This window comes from Canis aureus, chromosome 5, assembly GCF_053574225.1.
Source record: "Canis aureus isolate CA01 chromosome 5, VMU_Caureus_v.1.0, whole genome shotgun sequence".
Lineage (NCBI taxonomy): Eukaryota > Metazoa > Chordata > Mammalia > Carnivora > Canidae > Canis > Canis aureus.
In genome coordinates, this window is record NC_135615.1 from 44,370,470 (window position 1) to 44,395,459 (window position 24,990).

General features: G+C 38.5%; 2 long non-coding RNA genes across 2 annotated transcripts in view; one reads left to right on the forward strand and one right to left on the reverse strand.

The window, feature by feature from the left end:
• The window catches only part of LOC144314105 (uncharacterized), a 50,014-nt gene extending 31,074 nt beyond the window's left edge, over positions 1-18,940 (forward strand). The window contains exons 3-4 of the long non-coding RNA XR_013379770.1: positions 16,728-16,863; positions 16,948-18,940. This is a non-coding gene — a long non-coding RNA (uncharacterized LOC144314105). The remainder of the gene's footprint in view (positions 1-16,727; positions 16,864-16,947) is intronic.
• LOC144314104 (uncharacterized) overlaps positions 1-24,990 on the reverse strand; it is a 425,152-nt gene that overhangs the window by 103,413 nt on the left and 296,749 nt on the right. The window contains exons 12-14 of the long non-coding RNA XR_013379769.1: positions 22,827-22,914; positions 19,476-19,546; positions 4,686-4,842 (exon numbers count right to left, since the gene is read on the reverse strand). This is a non-coding gene — a long non-coding RNA (uncharacterized LOC144314104). The remainder of the gene's footprint in view (positions 1-4,685; positions 4,843-19,475; positions 19,547-22,826; positions 22,915-24,990) is intronic.

A 24,990-nucleotide genomic window follows, 5' to 3' on the forward strand; every position in this document is an offset into this window, starting at 1 on the left:
ACACCTCTGGAAAGGATTCATCATTTAGATACCATTAAGGAACATTTCCAATTCATGGGAAGAGGTGAAAATAACTTTAACAGACTTTGGAAGAAGGTGATTCCAGCTTTCATGGATGACTTCGAGGGGTTTAGGACTTTAGTTGAGGAAGTAATTGCAGATGTAATAAGAAACCCCCAGAGAACGAGAATTAGAAGCAGAGCTTGAAAATGTGATTGAATTGCTGCAATGTCATGATAAAACTTGAATGGATGAGGAGTTGTTTCTTATGGATAAACAAAAGAAAGTGGTTTCTTGAGATAGAATTTACTCCTAGTGAAGATGCTGTGAAGATTGTTGAAATGGTTACAAAGGATTTAGAATCTTATATAAACTTAGTTGATAAAGCAGTGGCAGTGTTTGAGAGGACTGACTCCAATTTTGAAAGAAGTACTACTGTGGGTAAAATGCTAACAAGCAGCATTTTATGCTAGAGAAATCAATCATGAAAAGAGTCCACTGATGCAACAAACTTTATTGTTCTCTTATTTTAAGAAATTACCTCAGCCACCGTACCTTCAGCAGCCACCACCCTGATCAGTCCTTCCACCAGCAAAGACCTTGCACAGCAAAAAAAGATTATGACTGGCTGAAAACTCAGGTGATGGTTAGCCTTTTTTTTTTTTTAGCAATAAAGTATTTTTAAATTAGGATATGTATATTGTTTTTTAAAGACATAATGCTATTGCACACTTAATCAACTACAGTACAGTAAACATAACTTTTACTTGCACTGGGAAACCAAAAAATTCATTTGACTTGCTTTATTGTGCTTTATTGTAGTGGTCTGAACCAAACTCTCAATATCTCCAAAGTATGCCTGTACCTCTGTAAGGTAACATCGGTGTACCATAGACCCAAGACCAATATTTAACATAATCTTTCACTTAGAGTTTCTAAGACTATATGATATAAAAATAGTTAACCTCAAAGGGTGGAGGTTTGTGAATATAAATTATCAGGAAAACTTTTGTTTCCACATATACCTCTGGCAGACACAGAGAAGCTTCCCTGTGCTGGTCAGTGTGATTTCTTTTCCTGGTTCATTTTTTCACAAGCCCTTTGGAGTTCAAACTACACACCACTGAGGATATTTACAGGAAAAAGACAACCACTTGGTAAAAAGATGGGTATGTAATTAAAGTTACTCAAGGGCAACCTTACTTTATGAGCAATGAGCTAAACAAAGATTTTCTGTCTCATAAATTAAAAACCAGTAATTGTATTGTCAAGTGCCACATCCCAGGGCTTGCTGCTAAATTCAGAAGATCCTTGTCTGTTGGTTTAAAAAAGATACCAAAACTCACTTTATTCTTGAAGAATATTTTATGGTCCAATAGAGTCTTTTTCACTCCTTTTGCCATCCTCCAAGAACCTTCCACACACCTAACCTTACCATTATGCAACTGCTACGGGAAACACTTAGCAAGAGGTTGCTTAGGAGAAACCTGTGTGAGAACACGTCCTCTTGTTTAGGTATAAGAATGTCTACAAGTAGGGACACCCATCTAACAATCTCTTCTAGAGATGTACTCCCTGTTCTTTTAGGAGCATATTAATCACTTTTACTCTCTCCTGACTCCTAATCACAGGCGTTTTCAGTGTTGTCAAAACAGTGCCTGCCTACTTCTGTTTTCTACTATTGGCATGGGTTCCAGGAAGTGTTTATGAAAGAGGAACAGAACAAAAGATTGACAGCCTTGCGTTGACATTTTGGGGCTGTTTGGAAATGAAAATAATCCAGGTTTGATGTTGTAATTCCTCCTTTTAAGGGCAAAAGTAATGTCTCAGCATGAATGAGCATAACTAAATACACTGGGACACACCCCAGACACAGTATGCACTCCCGGAACACTCACTGTGCTTTTTTGGTGTTGCTGTTGTATGACAAAAGGCAGCAGACAATTTTTGCTTCCCCACTTCCAAATCTCCTACTCCAATGAAATGAATAAAACATCAGACTTAAAGGGAAAAAATTCCCTGATTCATGTGTATCTCTTTTTTCTCTCTTTTCCAAGCTACACAATCCTAGTCACCACTCATCATAATAATGAATTTTTAATTACATAATAGATTCTCATTGATAAAATTAAAACAATACAGGCAAAACAAAACTTCTCTGTGCCTACTCACCTACTTTGTTCCTCAATTGTGTATACTTATCATCCATTCACTGTGTATCCTTTTAGAATTTTTCTAACCACATTCACATATATATTAAAAGATGAGAAAGCATACAGTTTGTTTGGTAAGAATTTCTGTTTAATGCTTAAATTGTGCCATATTCTGTACGGTATACTACAACTAGTTTTTCTTAAGTTGGACATATTTTTATATTAGTACACATTTATTGGTCTCATTCTTTTTAATGGAAGCATAGTCTTCTACAGAACTGATATATAGTAGAGTTTACTTGATTATTTCTAAAAAAATGGAAATGTAGATAGATTATTTAAATTTTTTTCAGTATTACAAATAATGCTATGATGAATCCTCTTTGTAATACTTTTTTGACCACCTGTGCTAATGTTTTGTCCAGCATCGGTCTGTGAAGTGAAATTTGGAGGCTTAAGGGTAATAGTTGCTCCTTTAAAGCAATAATCAAATCTATCTATCTATCTATCTATCTATCTATCTATCTATCTATCTATCATAACAAATACTATACTGAGTGGTTTAAACAGCAGACATTTATTTCTCACAGTTCTGGGGGCTGGAAACTCCAAAATCAAGGTGCTGATAAGATTCAATTCCTGCTGAGAGTCCTCTTTCTGGCTTGCTGATTGTCACCTTCTCACTGTGTCCTTACATAATAGAGAGAGAGAGTAAGCTCTGGACTCTCCTCCTCTTTTTACAAGGACATTAATTCCACCATGGAGGCTCTACTCTCATGACTCATCTAACCTAATTACCTCCCCAAAGATGCCACCTCCAAATACCTCCAAAATATTGGGGGTTAAATCTTCAACATATGAATGGGCAGGGCACAAGTATTCATTCTATTATCTATCAATCTACCTACCTACCTATATCTATCTATCTAAATAGGTAATAAGGCCTATGGTTAAAAAAAAAATCAAAGCCAGGATAAAGTGGCATCATAAATCCAAAAGCAGGCACGAAAAAAAAATATGATGGATTTTTAATTCAATCATATCAATAATCACATTGTAGGTGAATGCTCTAAACATACCAATTAAAAAACAGTGTCAGTTTGGATTAAAAGAACAAAGCAAGATTCAACTATATGCTACCTAGAAGAAATCCACTTTAAGTTTAAAAAGACAGGTAAATTAAAAGTAGAGAGAAATAAACACTAATCAAACAATAAAAAGAAAGCCAAAGTGCCTATATTAATATCAAAATAAACTTAAGAACAAAGAATTATTACCAACGATGAATGGACATTACATTATGATAAAGAGGTAGATTCATAAAAAAGACATAATAATCCCAGATGTATATGCAATTAACAAGACAGCTTCAAAATACATGAAGCAAAAATTGACAACTGAAAGGACAAAGAGGCAAATCCACAATTACAGTTAGAGTCTTTAGTATTTTTTTTCTCAGTGACATTGGTCACTGAACAAATAGAGAATTAGTAAGGATGTAGGTGACCTAAACAGCACTATCAACCAACTTAACCTAATTGACATTTATAGAACACTTGGCTCAACAACAGTATCTCAAAAATATTAAGATTTCTGTTCATAATAATATTAAAGAAGAAATCAATAATAAAATATCTTTAAGATCCTCAAATATTTGACAATTAAGCAATATTTTTTAAATAACTCATGAGTCAAAGAGGGAGTTACAGAGAAAATTGGAAAATATCTTGAATGGAAAGAAAATGAAAAAAACAATAGACCAAAATTCATAAATATAGCTAAAGCAGTGCTTAGGGGGAAATGTATAGCATTAAATGCTTATATTAGAAAGGTTACTGGGGGGATCCCTGGGTGGCGCAGCGGTTTGGCGCCTGCCTTTGGCCCAGGGCGTGATCCTGGAGACCCGGGATCGAATCCCACGTCAGGCTCCCGGTGCATGGAGCCTGCTTCTCCCTCTGCCTGTGTCTCTGCCTCTCTCTCTCTCTCTCTGTATGACTATCATAAATAAATTAAAAAAAAAAATTAAAAAAAAAAAAAGAAAGGTTACTGGGAAACCCAGAAATAGAAAGGAAGAAACAGAATCATGACATGCAAAAACAAAGGATGAAGCTTGTAACGAGGCCCAGAGCCAATGTCACATCTCCCTCTTGTCCTTCAAGAGTGCCACTGCATCAGCTGAAGGCCACATCCCATGCTGCCCAAAAGTGTCTAATGGCTCTGGAAATTGGCTTTTATCATTCCAGCTGCTGCCACCCATAGAATGTTTCTTAATCTTTTTGTTTGTTTGTTTGTTTGTTTGTTTCTTAATCTTTTTTCTTACTTTCTAGTATCACTAACTCCCTTTTCAAAGCCCATGGCTTATGAATCTGATTGGCAGGACCATATATCTCTATCCTAGCTGCAAAAGTAATTGGGACAGTAACTGGCTTAAGTGTTCAGTTTCTATGATAAAAAAGTAGGCTATTTCTCCCATAAAAAATTTGGATCTGGAAATCATTAGGAAAATGAGCTAAGCTTTTCCTGATACCATACCTCTGGTCAAAAAAATCCAGACTTGAGAACAAAGGGTCCTCTGCATTTAAGGAAGATTTCTAGATACCTCTCTTGGGATTTTTCAAGAGGCTAAAATACTGGATCTTCTGCTGCAACCATCATCCTAGCTCCACTCTTCCCAGTCTATACAAAACAGCTGGTGAGGAAAGAAAATGAAAGAAATTAGAGTTCTACTTCTGCTGAGAGGGGACAAATGGATGCTCTATGTCTCGCCTTTTTAAATAACAGTTCTAAATCAAAATCTTTGCAGGTATATCTTACTTATGGACACTATATTATATGACCTCTCACTTGGGATATGGAAATTGCAATACAGTACTGTTTATTATTCTACATGGAAAACATTTAAATTGTGGGAAAATATTAAAATGTAAAAAAAATTTTAATAGATATAGAGTAATGCAAATGAGAGTATCTACCACTATAGCTATTATTGGAAAAAATGATTTTATATTAAATCACATGGAGCTGAGACTGTAAAAAACTGGTTAAAGGAATATATAGCATTGATCTAAATCTTTATTTTCTCACTTAAAATACACCTATATCAATTACACATAAATCTGTTTCATTTTGTTAATGGCTGTATTATATTCCACTGTATGGATGGACTCTAATATATACAGTTCTCTAATGACAGAAATTGAGGTTGTTTCCTAAATTTTTCTGTTATTTTTTAAAAGCCACAGTGCAGATCCTGGAAGATGGGTAACAATCCTTCATGATCAGGTCCCTTCCAAATGACAAACTGGCATTTCTTTGCTTTATTGTTGTTGTTTTCCTAAATTAAATAGAAGAGGATTTTTCCCCTTTCAAGTGAATGTACTATTTACTCTAAAATCAATTTTTGAATAAAGTTACAGCCATATAAACAGATTCATGGGAGAGGTAGCTTTCACACCAGCTATCTTTGTGACCTCCAGCAAGCGACAAACTCTTTTGGGATTAATTTCATTATTTGTGAACTTCAAGGGTTAAACAATGTGATCTCTTAGGTGTGGCTATTAAACTCTGTAGTCCTGAGTAGTGTCATTGAGATATCTTATGTTGCTTTAACCTTTTAGACAAAAACTACTTGAAAGACCTAGAGAAATGAGACCCATGACTGTTTTTTTCTCGTGTCTCCATCCTTCTCATTCTCCCAGCAACAAAAGCAGCTCTCCAAATACAGTAGATACTTACTAAATTAATTACAGAGTAATAGGGCACTACCACTGAATGAAGTGCTCATGACAGATGTGAAATAATCATTTTTATGCCTTGATCACATTTAACTTCTTGAATGTTCATGTCCTAAGAAGCTCAATACTTCTTATGGTTAAGGAACTGACATACCCCTTCCTGATTCCATTCTCTGTGAAGGAACTATGTGCCTTTTATTAATAAACTGGATTATTTTGTATTGTAAAGTATTTTTATGAGATAAGTAATATGCTCTTGGGCAGCCCTGGTGGCTCAGTGGTTTAGCGCCGCCTTCATCCCAAGGTGTGATCCTGGAGACCCGGGATGGAGTCCCATGTCAGGCTCCCTGCATGGAGCTTGCTTCTCCCTCTCCCTGTGTCTCTGCCTCTCTCTTTCTCTCTCTGTCTCTCATGAATAAATAAATAAAATCTTAAAAAAATAAGTAATACGATCCTTAAATTTGTTTTGTCAATATATACTTTTTAGTCCTTTGGAAACTTTGGAACCCTAAGGGACTCAATTTCCTTCATGGAAATCAGGTAAAACATGTTTGGAAGAATTTGTCTTTAGTGTATATGAAAGTATTTTATAAATGTCATACTTTTTTCTGCTCTATGACTGTGGACAAAATGCAGAACCCTGGAATATGACTGGACAATGGGTTATAATGAAGTGGATTACCTTGCAACACGTCAAAAACAGCATATAGGCTTTGTCAGGTGGTCCAGGATGTAAATTGGCTCAGCCTCACTGGCTATGTAGTCTTAGGGTAGTCATTTGACCTCTCTGGGCCTCAAGTTAGTTATACTTTCTTTGCAGTGCTATTACAAAATTTAAAAGAGTATATGTAATATGTTTGTCATATGCTAATTCCCAACTACGGCCATTGTTAGTATTATTACCTATGCAGTGATGTTGAGAATATAAAAGACATTCAAATGGTGTACTGAACACAAAGCCACATGGAAGGAGGCAAGCACAGCCTGGGCTAGATATTAGGGCTACCCTCTGGTTTCCACAAAGCTAGTGATGTGGAATCACCTGCTAAGCAGACATAATCTCCAAAGGCTTATATCAAAACCAGTCATACTTTAATATAGTCCATAAAAAGACCAGTTACTGCCTCTTGGTGTAATCTCTATGCCAAAAATATTACCTGGCTATTCTTGCAGAGGTACGTGCAGTATGTTGGTCATTCTGGATTGTCTCCTTATCTTTTACCCCATACAAACTACCAGCTCTGCATTCCTTCCTCTCTATGCCAACCCTACCTTGGCTCCGGCTGTACTGCTTGTTTGCTGGATTCCTGCACTTGCCTATTCTCCAGTCTCACTCCCTTATAAACACTTGTTAATCCTGCTGCCAGAGTGATAGCTCCACTGCCTCCTTGTTGTCTAAAGGATAAATCATATTCCTCCATAGCCCATACAAAGTCCTCCATCATCTCTCCCATCCACCTCCAGCCTAATCTTCCATCACTTCTTGCCATCATGTCCCCCATGCCAAACTCTAGTCCCCTAAGAATACTGACCTATTTAGAGGTCTCAAACACTCCATGTTCTATATTGCACATGAGGTTGGTTCTTTCTGGCTGTAATGCCCTCCACTAACTTGATAACCTGGGGAACACTTGCTGAGCTTTCGTGAAGCCTTCTCTTCACTTGGCTAAGGTGCCCTCCTATCTACCCTATGTTCACCCCACCTTCTACAAAAATTTTGCTAAAGAAATTGCCTTATTGCATTATAACATTTGCCCATTAGTTCCCCAGAATTGGAGTATAAGGACCTTACAAGGCTTTTTGATAATAAGAACTACAAATATTTTCATATTTGTGCCCCTAGGACCTAGTACAACATCTGACACATAGTAGGTATTCACAAACTATGGTAATTGTCTGTATCAGTTAGAAATAAGTTTGGCTGCAAGTGATAGAATAGTTGACTAGAAGTAGCTTGAAAAAATAATGAATTATTTTCCATAGATAACAAGACTTCTGGAAGCAGGCAATTACCAGTGTTGGCTTAGTGTTCACAGATGCCCGTGGAGACCTTGACTCTATCTTTCTTCTTTCAATCTATCCTCAACACAATAGCCAGAGTGATTTTCTTAAAATATGTCAGACCATATTACATCTCTATTCACAACTCTACAATGATTTGCTCAGAGGAATATCAAAGCCCTTATGTAAGCATCTGAGGCCCCACCCAGTGTATGTCTGCTTTTCTGTTCTCTATAGCACTTATCACTATGTGACATACTATATCTTTCACTTATTATATAGTAAATATTATCTTTCTCTCCTATCACCACTAAAATGCAAACTTCAAGGAAGCAAAAGATTTTGTATGCTTTGTTCACTTTTATATCTCTAGCAACTAAAACAGAGTAGACACTTAATAAATATTAGCTAAATAAATGAATGGATCCTCAAGTAAAACCACAAATGACAAAGGAGAAATAACAACCAACACCACAGAAATACAAACAATTATAAGAAAGTATTATGTTGATGGGATGAGAACTGGGTGATATGATAGATGTTGGCAAATTGAACCCCAATTTAAATAAATAAATAAATAAATAAATATTTAAAAAGAAAGTATTATGAAAAACTATATGCCAACAAACTGGACAATGTAGAAGAAACGGATAAATTCCTAGAAATATAATCTTCCAGAACTCAAACAGGAAGAAACAGAAAATTTGAACAGACTGATAACCAGCAAAGAAATTGAATCAGTAATCAAAAAACTCCCAACAAATAAAAGTCCAGGACCAAGGGCTTCACAGGCAAATTCTACCAAATATTCGAAGAGTTAATATCTATTTTTATCAAACTACTCCAAAAAACAAAAAATGAAGGAAAACTTCCAAACTCATTCTATGAGGCCAGCCTTTCCCTGATACCGAAACCAAATAAAAACACCACAAAAAAAGGAGAACCATAGGCCAGTATTTCTGAACATAGATGCAAAAATCCTCAGCAAAATCCAACAATGCATTAAAAAAAAATTCACCATGATCAAGTGGGATTTATTTCTGGGTTGCAAAGATGGTTCGATATTTTCAAATCAATCAATGTGATACTTCACATCAATAAGAGAAAGAATAAGAACCATATGGTCATCAATAGATGCAGAAAAAGCATTTGACAAAGTACAACACCAGTTCATGATAAAAGTCCTCAACAAAGTAGGTTTAGAGGGAACATACCTCCACATAATAAAGGCCAACTATGAAAAACCAACAGCTAATACTATTCTTAACGGGAAAAAACTGAGAGCTTTTCTCCTACAGTCAGGAAAAAGACTGGGATGTCCAATATCATCATTTTTACTCAAATAGCAGAAAAATAAAAGTACTGGAAGTCTTAGCCACAACGATTAGACAACAAAAAGAAATAAAAATTGATGCACGAATTCAGGAAAAGTCACAGGATACAATCAATATACAGAAATCTGTGCCCTTTTTCTCTTTCTTTCTTTCTTTCTTTCTTTCTTTCTTTCTTTCTTTCCTTCCTTCCTTCCTTCCTTCTTTCTTTCTGTTCCATTTCTATACATTAACAGTGAGGCACAGGAAGAGAAATTAAGGAATCAATCCCAATTACAACTGCACCAAAAATAATAAGATATCTAGGAATAAACCTAACCAAACAGGTGAAAGACCTATACTCTGAAAACTGTAAAACACTGATGAAAGAAACTGAAGACGACACACAGAAATGGAAAGGTATTCATGCTTATGGATTGGAAGAAACCCAAAGTAATCTACATATTTAATGCAATCCCTATCAAAATACCAAAATACCAACAGCATTTTTCACAGAGCTAGAATGAACAATCCTAAAATCCTATAGAACTACAAAAGACCCCAAATAGCCAAGGGAACCTTGACAAAGAAAAGAAAAGCTAGAGGCATCACAATTCCAGACTTCAAATGATATTATAAAGCTGTTATAATCAAAACAGTATGGTACTGGCAAAAAAAAATAGACATACAGCTCAAAAGAACAGAATAAAAACCCAGAAATAAACCCACAATGATGTGGCCAATTAAACAAGAAAGAATATCCAATGGAAAAAAGATAGTCTCTTCAACAAATGGTGCTGGGAACTGGACAGCCACATACAAAAGAATGAAACTGTACTACTTTCTTAAAACATACACAAAAATAAATTCAAAGTGGATTACAGACATAAATATGAGACATGAAATCATAAGAATCTCAGAAGAGAACACAGGCAGTAACTTCTCTGACATTGACTGTAGCAACTTTTTTCTAGATAGGTCTCCCGAGGCAAGGAAAACAAAGATAAAAATAAACTATTGGGACAACATCAAAATACAAGGCTTTGGCAGAGTAAAGGAGATAATCAACAAAACTGAAAGGCAATGTATGGAATGGGAGAAGATATTTGCAAATGATATATCCAGTCAAGGGTTAGTATCCAAAATATACAAAGAACTGGTACAACCTAGCACCCAAAAAACAATCCAATAAAAAATGAGTAGAAGACACGAACAGATATATCTCCAAAGAAGACATCCACATGGCCCACAGACATATGAAAAGATGCACAACATAACTCATTGTCAGAGAAATGCAAAGCAAAACTACAGTGAGATATCACCTCACACCTGTTAGAAAAGCTAAAATCAACAACGCAGGAAACAAGTGTTGGTGAGGATGTGGAGGAAAAGGAACCCTTGCATACTGTTGATGGGAATGCAAACTTATGCGGGCAATGTGGAAAACAGTATGGAGATTCCTTACAAAGTTAGAAATAGAACAACCCTATGATCCAGCAATAGCACTGCTGAGTATTTACCCAAAGAATACAAAAACACAAATTCAAAGGAATACATTCACCCCAATGTTTATAGCAGCATTATCTACAATAGCCAAAATATAGAAGCAGTCTACGTGTCCACTGATAGATGAATAAGGAAGATGTGGTATATGTGTACAATGGAATATTATTCAGCCATAAAGAAGAATGAACTCTTGCCATTTGCAACGACATGGATGGAGCTAGGTACAATAATGCTGAGTAAAATAAGTCAACCAGAGAAAGACAAATACCATATGATTTCACACATGTGGAATTTAAGAAACAAAAAAGCAAAGGGAAAAAGAGAGACAAACCAAGAAACAGACTCTTAACTATAGAGAACAAGTAGATGGTTACCAGAGAGGAGGTAGGTGGGAGGCAGGTGGGGGGGATAGGTGAAATAGGTGATTCCCATTTCGCCATTAAGGAGGGCACTTGTGATGAACACTGGGTGATGTATGAATTGTTGAATTGTTATATTATACACCTGAAACTAATATTATGCTGTATATTAACTAACTGGAATTAATTTTTAAAAAAAATATATATAAGTACACACATAAATGGATCTTCCTGTTCACTTTGCTTAGAGTCTTGTCTTTGTCTTCATCTTTGTTGCCTCTTGGTTACATAATGGCTGTTGCTTTCCTGACATCATGCCCATGTCTAAGGCAGAAAGAAGATGAGATGGGAAGAGTGATGCCAAACACACGGGTCCCTTCTTAGCAGGAAAACAAAACCTTTTCAAAAGTTCCAGTCTCACTTCAGCTTATATCTTACTGGCTCAGGTAACATCATAAGCTTCTTCCAGCAGTAAGAGAGGCTAGAAAAGCAAGGCAATAAGTGGGCATATTGCTTCTCTGAAGAAACCTGGGAAGAGTGCAGGGTTGAGTATAGAATAAGTAATTAATAGAGTCTGCTATGAAACTGCTGAAGGAAGACCCCAAGCCTTAGTATCAGAGTGGAAACACACCACCTTCTCCTTGAATCATCTCTGTGTCTCATCCGTTCTTTTCCCAGATGGCCTGGCCCCAGGCCACTGGATTAACATGAAAGGGGCAGGCAGTCTGTGGTCAGGGGCATGGAGTTCACCGGAGATACTAGTGTCTGCTTCCTCAAAGCTTACCAGATAGCCAGCATATTATAGTGTTCAAATAATTATGTCTCTCAGGCTCATAAGCACGCTTGGCCTTGTGCAGGCAAATAACACCTTCAGAGCCTCTGAACTCAGTCACCAATAATCAGCACTGTCCAGCCTCTGGGTCCCCATACTGCACATTGATGAAGAAACTCTGGCAAAAATTAAAGTGCCTAAGATGGGTCTAGTCAAATATTAGTAGAAATATTAATGCAATGTTCTCCAAGCCTGCTGTGTGGTTTTTCTAGAAATAAGTGCCTTTCTCTGACCAGCCTACCTGTGTTGCTCTACATCCTCCAGGAGGTGACTGAAACTCATCTGAACTAGGAGAGAACCGTGTAATGCAATTTTGGGCCATGGTTCTCACGATATGTGTAGCAAAAGGCATTCCAGAGAGAAAAGTCAAGTCAACAGAGGTGCCAGGACCTTGAATGTTTAGGCCTGCAGCAGGGCATCATGATGGAATTCCCTTTGGTGATTCCAGGTCTCACCTGGATTCTGTCAACACTCGTAACTTTGTTCTTCACAAGGTTAGGGGCTCCATAAGGACAGTGACTGTGCCTGGTATTTCTTTGTACCTCTAGCACTGTTGAGTACATGGTGGGTGCTCTACAAATGGGCACTGATGAATGGATGACAGATTGTCTAGAAACAGAATGTGCCTGGAGGGGAGGAAGAAGGGGTTCAAGGGAACCTCAAATACATGTACGCTGTGGGCTGCACAGCATTCCTCCACAGCCTCTGCTTAAAACCAAAAGATTATACCCAACTTCAAACTTAGACACTTAGATTTTCTTTTCTACTTTTGCTGACCTAAGCTCATTAACTTCAAGATTTTTTGTCCATGGTTGCCATTGAAAAGAAAGGAAAAAAATGTCAGATTGTCCATGGAATTTGAGAAGTTATCAAATAGTTTTATATCAAGGTATATCATTCACAGTTCAAAAATTCCATTATTCTGTGATTCCTCCTAAGCTTTTTATTTTTTAAAAAAAATTTTAAAAGATTTTATTTATTTATTCATGAGAGAAACAGAGAGAGAGAGGCAGAGACACAGGTAGATGGACAAGCAGGCTCCATGTAGGGAGCCCAATGCAGGACTTGATCCCCAGACTCCAGGATCACATCCTGGGCCAAAGGCAGGTGCTCAACCACTGAGCCACCCAGGTGTCCCCTTCCTAAGCTTTTTAATGTGAGAATATTTACCATTCAGGGGAAGAACCTTGATGGGAGAGAGCTTGTTAGTATAATTTCCAAATATCTCTAATTAAACATGATTTCTTTTAAAAAGTAATAGTAGTATCTTCAGTAGCTAATCTTCCTTTTACTTAAAATATCTGTCATTTTCTTAAATGTGACATCTGAGCCTAGAGCCCCAAGCCTTGCTAAAAGGGGTACCCAGGTGGCACAGTCAGCTGAATGTCTGGCTCTTGATTTTGGCTAAGGTCACGATCTCAGTGTTGTGAGATCAAGCCTGCCTTAGGCTCGATGCTCAGCAAGGAGTCTGCTTGAGATTCTCTCTCCCTCCCTCCGCCCCCCCCACCAAAATACATAAATAAATCGAAAGAAGAAAGAAAGAAAGAAAGAAAGAGAGAGAGAGAGAAAGAAAGAAAGAAAGAAAGAAAGAAAGAAAGAAAGAAAGAAAGAAAGAAAGAAAGAAAGGCATTTTCCCTGTATCATAGTATCATGTCCTGGAGTATTTCTAGGGCTTATAATGGTAGAAAGAAGATCCTTTCCTGTCTACTATGTCAGCCAGTGGCATTCTGTCCAGACTGTTCCTACACACTCCCACTCAAATGGACTGTATTTAAAGAGAATAGGTTCTTAACCTGAACACTCCATTTGATTTATAACTTTCTTTCCTGGCCCCAAATTAAGTGAGCAAGCAAGAAAGCAAACAAATAAAAGAAAAGCTATGATTATAATCCTTCGCAATCATGACCATCCTTAGCCTTGAGAAGTTTTTTTAGTGTGGTAGAAGAAGAGAATTGCTTTTCAATTGCTGCCATGTTAGATATCCAGGTGGCCACTGTCTCTGCCAGCTTCCTGCTGGAAGAGGTGCGGGAAGGAAAAGGTGCATGCGAAGTCACCAGCTACACAGGATTGTCCTATGTGATGCGATGCCATGATCTGGCTGCCTCTTACAGTACAGCTTTTCATTCCAGGATAGCCCATTGTGCTGGCTGTTTTGGATGCAGCTTGGCATGAGCACAGAAAGTCCATACAGCCACCCACAACTTGATCTACTAGTTGTGAACGGAAACTTTTGAACACGTTCCACCAGCTGCACAATGGTACCATTTATTACTTTATTCTCAGGGGAAAACATTTGCTGTGTGAATAATGCCAGAGACTTATGTAAGCCTCTTCATTTTCAGGGAGCTTTATGGGTGTCAGCAAATTCACACAACACCGTGGTAAGGTAGCAAGGTATTGTTATGCCTTCTTTACAGAGAGAGAAACCAGATCACAGCATCAGATTTTCCCAAGACCACATGGACAATAAAGGGCATGGACTCATTTCCAGAGAGACCCAAAATCTTCTGCTAGAGAGCAAAACTTCCCACTTACAGAAAGACTCCTCAGGGTTCTATTCTGGATCTAACACTTGAGGATAACTACTCCGACTTTTGATACTTCTAATGTTGCCTCATTCTTTGGTTTTGTCCAGATGTACAAAAAGGGAAAGACAAGATGGGGCACCCATATAGGATAGTGTGGAGGTTTGTCATCTCTCATATACCTTATCATTGAGGAATTGTCCAATGTATAATCACAGGATCATGGTGGGGCAGGTGTGGACTATTCATAAAGCTCCCTGAGGAAAAAAAGGAACTTTTCTACAATATAGGATGGATTTATTGATTTTAATTGCTACCTTTGAGATTGAGAAAGAGTCTTCCTTATCAGCTCTGGGAACATGTTAAATACCTCTGGACTAGATTGAATTGTGGCTTCCAAAAAAGTACGTACAAGTCCTAACCCTTATACCTGTGATTGTGACCTTATTTGGCAAATGGATCTTTGCAGGTATAATTAAGTTAAGGATCTCAAGATGAGATCATCCTGGATTTGGGGTAGGCCTAAATCCAATGACAGGTGTCCTCATAAGATAAAAGCAGAGAGAGATCTGAGATACAAACACACAGAAGAGAAGGCAATGTGAATACAGAGGCATAAACTGGAGTTATTCAGTTAAAAGCCAAGGGAATTTTGAGAGTTGCCAGCAGCTACCAGAAGCTAGGAGAAAGGCATGGAACGGATTCTCCCTTTGAGCCTACAGAAAAACCAACTCTGCCAATACCTTGATTTCAGGCTCTAGCCTCCAAAACTGTAAGAATAAATTTCTGTCTTTAAGCCACTTAGTTTGTGATAATTTGTAACAGCAGCCAGCCCTAGGACACTAACTAATACATCCTCTTCAGCTTCTTCTTCCAATCCTCAGAATCATGTGAGTTTTAATTCAATCCAAAGCTAAAAGGTAGGGGTGCCTGGGTGGCTTAGTCAGTTAAGCATCTAACTCTTGATTTCAGCTCAGGTCATGATCCTAGAGATTGAGCCCCATGTTGGGCTCTGTGCTGGGCATGGAGCCTATTTAAGATTCTCTTTCTCTCTCTGCCCCATGCACATGGTTGCTCCCTCTCTCTAAAAAAAACAAAAACAAAAACGAAACACACATACACACAAAAAAAGAAAAAACAAACAAACAAAAAACCCAATACATACAACAAATCTTTTAATGTGGGTGCACCAGTGTTAGAGGGTATTAAAATTTTTAAATGGCTGAAAATTAGTCTCCTAGATAACCAATATTAGTAGATGAAGAATTGAATTGTCTTGATTTGCTCCACTGTGAATGTAAAAGGGACATCATGAAGAAACGAAAAATCAAGAACCAATGGAGTGAATTCAATTTCTGATCACCAAGTAATAGTTTTCATTCCTTATCTTCTCTAGGCCACTTGCCCCAAGGAACACAAAGCAAAGCATGGTACAGCCTTTAAAAATAACAAGGTTATAATTATTATTAATTTAATAAAAACTTACTACACAAATTCAACTATTACAGAAATTCATAATGTAGAAAATGACAATCTCCAATATGGTCCAACTTCCGCTAACTTTTTTCTCTCTAAATACATGAACAGTCTCTGTCTCTCTCTCCAGCCTTTTAAAAACTGGAATGGAGAATGTGTCTGCAGGATAGCCTCATGTTTACTAGATTTGGGGCCTAATTAAGTCAGATGAAAGGAAGGCTTGCTAAGTGGTCCTGAATGTAAGTCCTATTTCTTGTCAACCTTGGGTCAGGCACAAAACTCTGGGTAAACATATCTGATGTGAAATTATATTTTTGATTAGAACACAGGTTGATATACTTTTCCAATAAAGAGCTAGGTTGTAATTATTTTAGGTTTTGTGGGTCATATGGTCTCTGTTGCAACTAAAGACTGCTAATACAGTAGAAAAGCAGTTATAAATAATATGCATGTGAATGATCATGGCTGTTTTATTACTGTTTTATTGCTGCATAGCAAATGACCACAAACTTAGTGACATAAAACATTTATTTATTATTTCTAGTTCTAAAGGTCAGAAGGCTAGGTGGGCTTGGCTGAGTGCTCTACTTAGGGTCTGACAAGCCTGACAGGAAGGTGTTGGCCAGAAGGGCTCTCATCTGTAAGCTCTGGGGAAGAATTTGCTTCTAAGCTCACTCAGAGTATTGGGAAAATCCTGGCCCTTGAGGTTTTAAAATCATTATCCCAGCTTCCTTGCTGCATGTCGGGGAGAGGGGGGCATTCTCAGTTTTTAGAAGTCTTTCTCAGGTCTCTCATAGGCTGTTCATAGTATGAATGTTTGCTCTCTTCCAGACCAGCTGGAGGACATCTCTCAAACTTCCTCTTTTACTCCTCGTCATGAAGAACTCTTTACTTTGAAAGTGCTCATGTGATTAGCTTAGGCCCATCTGAGTAACTTCCCAAAGACTAACCCAAAGTCAATTGATTAGTAAGTAACCTTAATTACAACTGCAAAAATCCCTCTTATCATATGTAACATAATCACCAGAGTGAAACCTCATTGTATTCACAGGTTTTGCCTGCACTTAATGGGAGGAGATCTTACAAGAAGGAATGCCATTGGGGGTCATTTTGGAGTCTGCCTACCACAACTGTGTTCTCCAGCTTTATCTACAGACACTGAAGTCTGAATCGAGTAAAATGTTCACATCTCTCAAATATTACACCTTTAAATTCTTTTCCAACCATTTAAATATGTAGAAACTATTCTTAACTTGTAAGGTTGCATAAAAACAGGCAGAGGGCTGCATGTGGTACAGGACCTCTGGTTTGCTGACCTCTGGGTTAGAGGGTCAGATAAACCTTATAGGAACACTAAAAGATTAATTTTCATAATATTCCACAAAGTGCCTTCTTCACAGTAAGTATTCAGTGAGGGCATGAATGAACAAATACTGGGTTCTAGAAAAGACTGAGGAAATAAAGTACACCCCCAAAATTCTGGTATGGAGTCCACTGCTGTGAGTAGAATAAAAACAGTTATGCTTTTGATTATGAGACTAGGCATGGCCTAGGGGAGGCCTAGGTGGCCCAGCGCTCAGCCAGAGCACCATATCCCTTGGGCTCCAAAGTGAAACCCTGTAATTACAAGGGTTATGTAACAGTTAAAGTCTATCCAGCACATTTTATCTGATCACTGGACTAAAAAGCCAAGCAAAACTCAGCAGTCTCTCTCTGAAATGCTGGGCTTTGTATCAAGGTTTGGGTCTCCTTAATGACTGGTTGGCTTATCTGGCTAAGCAACAGTGCCATAGTCCAACTGAATGTCATTGCATTTCTTGGTAAATGAATAAGGTGGGAATGGCTTGGACCATGCTGAGAGTCAAATGCATTGAAAACACAGGGCGGAGGAGAAAACTTGGCACTGCTCGGTGAGATCTCTTACCCAGTACTAAAGGATCCATCCCCGGTATTTTCTAAGTTCCCTGGGATGATGGGAAGAGTCAGAGTATTGGCTGAGGCCATATCAGAGGAATAGTATTCATTATGGAAAATCTGGGAGAGTGTTCTAGTCTGTAAACTACCCAGAATCCCAGATTCACAGAATGTCACGATGAGAAGGGATCCCAGGGACCACTTGCTTCAACTCTCATGTGCGGGAAGAAACCAAGTCTTAAGACATTAAATTACTTTCCCAAATGTCCCAAGCTAGTTAGTAAGAACTTAGGAGAAGCCTATTTATTGTGATTCTCAATAGAATACTATTTGTGTTCCATTTTCTCTTCTTCATTTGTCCCAGGCTCTTGCATATTTGTGCTGGTTATAGCATTTTGGCCAGAATTATGCCAGAGATTATTGTTCTTTCCTGCTCCTCCCACTGTCACAACACCACCCTGGGATGTTGTCACTTTTTACCTTGTATTTTAGAACACTGAAGAATGTGCTCCCTACCTAGATTTTCATAGGTCCTTCTTGCCTGGTTGGTATTTTACATAACATATCCAGGTTGCTGGTAAAGAATCAGAGCCTTAGAAGCAGCCTGTTTTGGTTTATAGGCAGTCTACAAACTGGTCAGAGCAATCCTTCCATTAAATATCAACATCCAAGGAAGGTGGGAAGAGGTTTCTAAAGTATTTATTTGTATTTATAATTTGTAGCTCAGTTTTCCTTAAAAGGGAGAAGTCTGACTGCTCTGTGCCAACTTAGCAATACCCTAAGTCTTTGGAGAATATGCTTCTTGTTGGATCCCCTGGCAGTGAACATCTTTCCTTGCCGAAATTGTCCCCAATGTCTTAGGAACCCCCATCTCCATGGTTTCTCCCCTATTTCATGTACTTAGCCCTATCACCAGGTCTCTTGCACCCTGGGCCGGAGGCAGGCGCCAAACTGCTGAGCCACCCAGGGATCCCCCTCTCTTCCTTTTAATGTTAAAACTCACTTGTTAGATCTGCCTAGGGCAGCCCGGGTGGCTCAGAGGTTTAGCGCCACCTTTGGCCCAGAGCCTGATTCTGGAGACCCAGGATGGAGTCCCATGTTGGGCTCCCTGCATGGAGACCACTCCCACTGTCTCATGAATAAATAAATAAATAAATAAAATCTTTAAAAAAAAATCTGCCTCGCTATGATTCTGATATAGTCTCCTATGTCCCCACTTTTACCCAACTCACTCTTTTTGTTCCCTAGAGCCACTGCTCATGAAAACTGTGGGACTAGCATGCTTGGATAGGTTCAGAAGCCTCTGTACAATTGATACCATAAAGTCACCTACAGAGAGCACTCTCTCTGCTAAGAGTTTCAGGAATGAACTCAGGTGGGGCCTCTGCCCCCATCATCTATGCAGGACACCATCAATGGAGATTAGGAAGCAGTCTCTGTCCCCCATCCCTCCCCACATGCATCACAGATGTTTCTTGAGGAAAACTACTGTAGCTTCATAGCTACCAGCTCTGAAGATCCTAGGACCCCCATTCTGAGGCTCCTTGCCGGACTCCCTGACCTCAATCCTCCTTCTCTTTACATTTTCCAAGGACAACTGCATTCATGCAATTGAAAGCAATGCCTGTATTGTTGAAACCATGGCTATCTTCATACAACACTTACCTTTCTCTTCCAGATTCTATAACATGGGTCCTGAATATACCTCAGCAAGGGGACTCCTGTCTCAGTTCATCCTACAGGAGAAATAAGGCATTTCCTGTTATTATTTTTGCCCAGAGCCTTTAAAAAAGGCTTTGGTTTTTAAAGGTTGAGGCTTTAAAAAAAATCCTTTTACTCTGTTATATACAAAAATGATATGCTCAACCACCCAGAAAAATCTTGACATGACCTTCCTAGGGAGATGAGACCCTGTCCCAATCAGGCACACCCTTTGAAGGCTCACTCACTGATGCAGATTCTCTCCGGCTGCATTTGTCAAACTTTACTTTGTTCACTTATATTACAGGTATAGTAGATTTATCCTGTTTACCAAGTTATGAAATTCTACTATAACATGAAACACCTTTTTTCCCCAAAGTATACATACATGTCCTTCTAGAAATGCTGATACACATCCATAGGAACCTTACCCATTTGAAAATCAACACTATAAAATGTCAGGGAACAAAGGAAAGGTGTGAAGGTCACACAAAGAACAACTCTGTGGGACCCAAAGAGAAAAAGAAGAGTCTCATCATGAAACTACCTTTCAGAATGCTTTTCTGGCCAGAGTGTTCTCAGAAATGGGTATATGTTCTGTCTTAACATGCACATCATACTCATTAGGTGATACAGCCCAAATGAAAATATTTTTCGCCCCAACTCCAAAAAAGTCCTGCTTTATAAATTTCTTGTTTCTCATGCAATGTGTTCTCTCCTATACCAGCTCATCAGTTTTGTGATTTGCCATTAATAGATCCTTGAAAAGCAATGCAAAAACCTCTAATCCATACAGCCCAGCTACAGGCATATGTATGAACTCAGAGCCCCCAGCTAGGAGCAAGGAAGGGCTATATGTGTGTATTCTGGATGTAGGGAGTGGAATCCCAGAGATCACGGGTTGCAGGACTCTCTTTGAACATGATCATTTTTAAACTTTGCCTCTCCCTGAGCAATAATGAGGTCCAAGATACAACATAATCCCAGGATATGACTAGGCATGAGACTTCAATTGCTCCAACTAGCGGAGGCAAGAAAAGAATACCAATAGGACAACTCCATAGACATAAGGTATAAGGGATCATTACACAAGCTGGTTAACTCTGTATGGTCTTATCTGCCTTAGCGCCATAAACTACCAGTGTGTGATTTAACATAGCTGGACCCACTCTTCAGAAACACACTGCAGTGGCTAAAGTTGTGCTGAATGAAAGAAAAGAAAAATAGATGGTATTAATGGCTCCCTTTCATATCAACAGGATTTAATGAAAAAGGAGGCTTACTCATTTTTTAATGCCCCCAGGATGTGGGGCAGGATATTTTGGGTTCTATTTAATATTTGACTTGAGTTTTAATTATTTTAGCAGCAAAGTAAAAGCTGAGTAAATCACATGCAAGAAAATCCTGAAAACCTTACCAAACCTAAAGATAAGAATCAATAACTTTTAGCCTACATTTTTCATCAGGAAAAACAAATGTTTCAAGAAAGTGTCCCAAATTCTTAGACAATTCAGAGATAAGAAGCTCCCACCAGCAACTTCAGTGTTACTGGCCCAATTTAGCAGTTTGGGCCTTGGCAGCAGTCCCACTGACAGGACAGAGGACTCTTTGGGAAGACAGGCGATTTAAAATGCAAGTGTTATTTATAAATTATCTCCAGATGGTCCAGTTCCTACAATTCCTAAATTGCTCAGATTTTCAGAGTGGAAATTTTAATCACAGACATTTGAGGTTGATTTGGTCTAAGCTGGGGACAATTTTGAGAACTCAAATGACAAAAAGAAGGCAAAAGAATCTCTCCTGGGATTGCTCAGGAGACTTGCCCTTGCTTGTGATGTCTTAGTTAATCACCATTTGCATTCTGTTTTACAGTTCACAAAGCCCTTTTCTAACACTCTCAGAGAGGGCTTGCCTTTTGCACCTGGGAGGAACTGCTGAAAACATCTTCTAGGGAAGGAACCAAACTGAATAGTCAGTTGACTGTTAGAGCATATCCTTCTGTCTAGCAAAGGATAGGTATTAGAGTTCCAATGCTACCTGTTCCTCTTAAGTACTTCCTCATAGCAGGAGCTAGGTCTGATCTATACTTGGCCATTTCTACTACTTTATTCTCACACCTCCCTCACTCTCCTTCCTCCTTTCATTCCTCCCTCTTTTAATCCCTTCTCGTTCCCTTTTCTCCCTTCCTTTCTCCTTTCTATCCTTCCACTGTTCTTTCCATTATTTTTTTCACTTATCCAGTAATTGTTTATTAAGCCCTTACTATGTGCCAGGCATGGGGTTGGATACTGATCAGAGGTCAAAACACACATTCTTCAGATGCCAGGACAAAAAATAGGACCTGAGTCCACTCTCACCATAGAGCTTTGTAGGATCACATAAATTCCAGCACATGAGAGTCCATGGATGCAAAGAAAAAAAAAATCTTACCATTTCTACTTCTACCAATGATGAATTCAAGACTCTGAGGAAAGCTGATCTGCCCAAGAGAATAAAATTACAAGTGAAGATGGTGGGGGTGGGGAGCAGTTCTCTTAGGCCTCCAGACACACTGGCTGTGACTATTCTGTGTATGTTTTTGGTTTAGCTGAGGAAGAAAGAAGAAACAGAGGGATGGTGATGTGTTACCAGGCCTATTCAATGGACCACAGCTGAAGGAATAGCTTTGAATTACAGACAATGCTGGGCACAAAGCAGGCATTTGATGACTTTAGAATAAGTGATCCAGAGGATCGTTAAGAAGGAATGTCATTATTGCCCAGGTTCATTGATTTGTATGGATAAAATACATAAAAACCAGATAAGAACAGTTTACCTAAAGAAAAAAAATGGCTGATATAGCAAGGACATCATAAGAATATAGATATGTTATTTGTTGGAAGGCATCATACACACCTGTATAATTGATTTACAAATTAATTCTCTAGGAAGAATAATACAGTGGTTATTTTAGCAATGATGGTCGCCAAGAATGCAATAATGAAGAAAGTAGGACAAAGAGAGGTAGCCCAGGGGCTTTCAAACTCTAGTACACATCAAAATTACCAAGAAGGCTTGTTTTTTTTTTTTTGTTTTTTTGTTTTTAATTTTTTTTTATTTTTATTTATTTATGATAGTCACACAGAGAGAGAGAGAGAGAGAGGCAGAGACACAGGCAGAGGGAGAAGCAGGCTCCATGCACTGGGAGCCCGACGTGGGATTCGATCCCGGGTCTCCAGGATCGTGCCCTGGGCCAAAGGCAGGTGCCAAACTGCTGCGCCACCCAGGGATCCCCCAAGAAGGCTTGTTAAGACATGCATCAGTAAATAGGCTCACCTCCAGAGTGTCTGAATCAGTAGGTGTGCGGTGGGTCCTGGGAATTTGCATTTCTACTTAGTTCCTAGGTGAAACTGATGCTGCCCCTCTGTGGGAATACAGTGAGGATCCTGAGTTAGACAACAGCTTGGGGAAGAGCATGAAAAGGCATGGCATAGGCAAAGATGGGTGCAAGAGGCCCATGGCTGAATGTAGTGGACATCCTGTGTCAGGGACTTGGAAAAAGGATGATGTGGATGACATAGAGAACTCTGAGCCAAGGAAGGAAGAGGAGAAGGAAGGAAGGAAGGAAGGAAGGAAGGAAGGAAGGAAGGTAGGAAGGAAGGAAGGAAGGAAGGAAGGAAGGAAGGGAGGGAGGAAGGAAGGGAAGGAGGGAGGAGAGGGAAGAAGGGAAGAAGGAAGGAAAAACTTTTTAAAGCAAGAGAGAGACATTAAACGTTTTGATGAGAAGCAAAGTGGATGTCACAACCTGTGTTTCAGAAAGGTAACTAATGACAAGGTGAGAGGTTTGGGTCACTATGAAAGCAAAAAATTTGGGCAGGATCTGTGGCTATTCTGTATAATTTCATGATAGAGTAAATTGAGAGAGAAATTTAGTGAAATGATACAAAATAAATGGAAATAATTTTTTAACTCTAGGATTATAATCTAACAATATAATGCTATTGATTTATTTTTAAAATATATTTTAATTTAAGCAATATATATATACTTTTTATTAAGATTTTAGAAATAACAAAAAAGAAGAGGAAAAAATCAGTTATCCATATTCCTATCACCTCCACACAATGTCTAATAATTTTTTAAAATTTTATTTCTTTTTAAGTCTTTTTTTTTTTAGCAATCTTTACACTCAAAGTGGGGCCTGAACTCATGACCCCAAGATGAAGAGTCACATGCTCTTTCAACTGAGCGAGCAAGGAACCTCAACCCATAGTAATTTTTTAGTGTATTGTTTCTATTGTCTCTTCATCATTTTTATGTACAAGAGTATTTTGCTGTATTGTGACCATTCTATAGATAAAAGTTTTCTCCTACCTTGTTTTATACAAATTATTTTCCGAAGTCATTGTAAGCTTTTGCTAAACACAAGAATTGCCAAACACATATGCCATAGCACATACTGCTGTTTGCCTATCTAATAATCAGTCTTATTCCAGATTTACCCAGCTGGCTAAATCCAGTACTTTTTGGTTCAAACCTCCCCTATTTTATGTAAGTAAATCTTCATTAATATAAAACAATCAAAGTAGTTTTCTCTTACCAATAATTAACTTAATGGGTTTCTTTCCGAAAGCGTCAAAGTTTTTTACTTTGACAAAGTTTTCTGTGACTATAGTAAGTTGAACAGTGGGCCTAGGGCTATGTGGTCCTAATCCCTGAACCTGTAAATGTCACCTTATTTTAAAAATGGGTCTTTCCAGGAGTGATTAAATTATGGATCTTGCTGGATTATCTGGGTGGCCCTAACCACCATGATCAGTATCCTTGTAAGAGAGAGGCTTCCACAGCACACATACTAAAAATGGAATACTGTAGAGAAGACAGCATGGTCCCATAAAAAAATGATAAGCAAATTTGTGAAAAGTTCCACATTTAAAAGAGAGAGAGAGAGGCAAAGGGAGATTTCACATAGGCACACAACGAAGAAGGCGATATGAAAATGGAGGAGAGACATTTGAAGACTGGACTGAGGTGGCCAATGCCAAGGAACATCAACAGCCCCCAGAAGGTAGAAGAGACAAGGAATGAGTTCTCTCCTAGAATTTCCAGAGGGAGCACAGCCATATCAATGCCCTAATTTTAGCCCAGTGACACTGATTTTGGACTTGTGGACTCCAGAACTGTGACAGAACAAACTTCCATTGTTTTATATCACCAAGTTTGATGTTTTAGAAGCTTCGGACAACTAACACAGAGACCCAAGTCCAAACACTTCTTGAAATGCTCTGTCCCAGTTCTGGTCAATAAGACATTGTCTATGGGGACGCCTGGGTGGCTCAGTGGTTAAGCATCCACCCTAGGCTCAGGGTGTGATCCTGGAGTCCTGGAATTGAGACCCACAACAGGCTACCTGCATGGAGCCTGCTTCTGCCTATGTCTCTGTCTCTCTCTCTCTCTCTGTCTCTCATGAATAAATAAATAATATCTAAAAAAAAAAAAA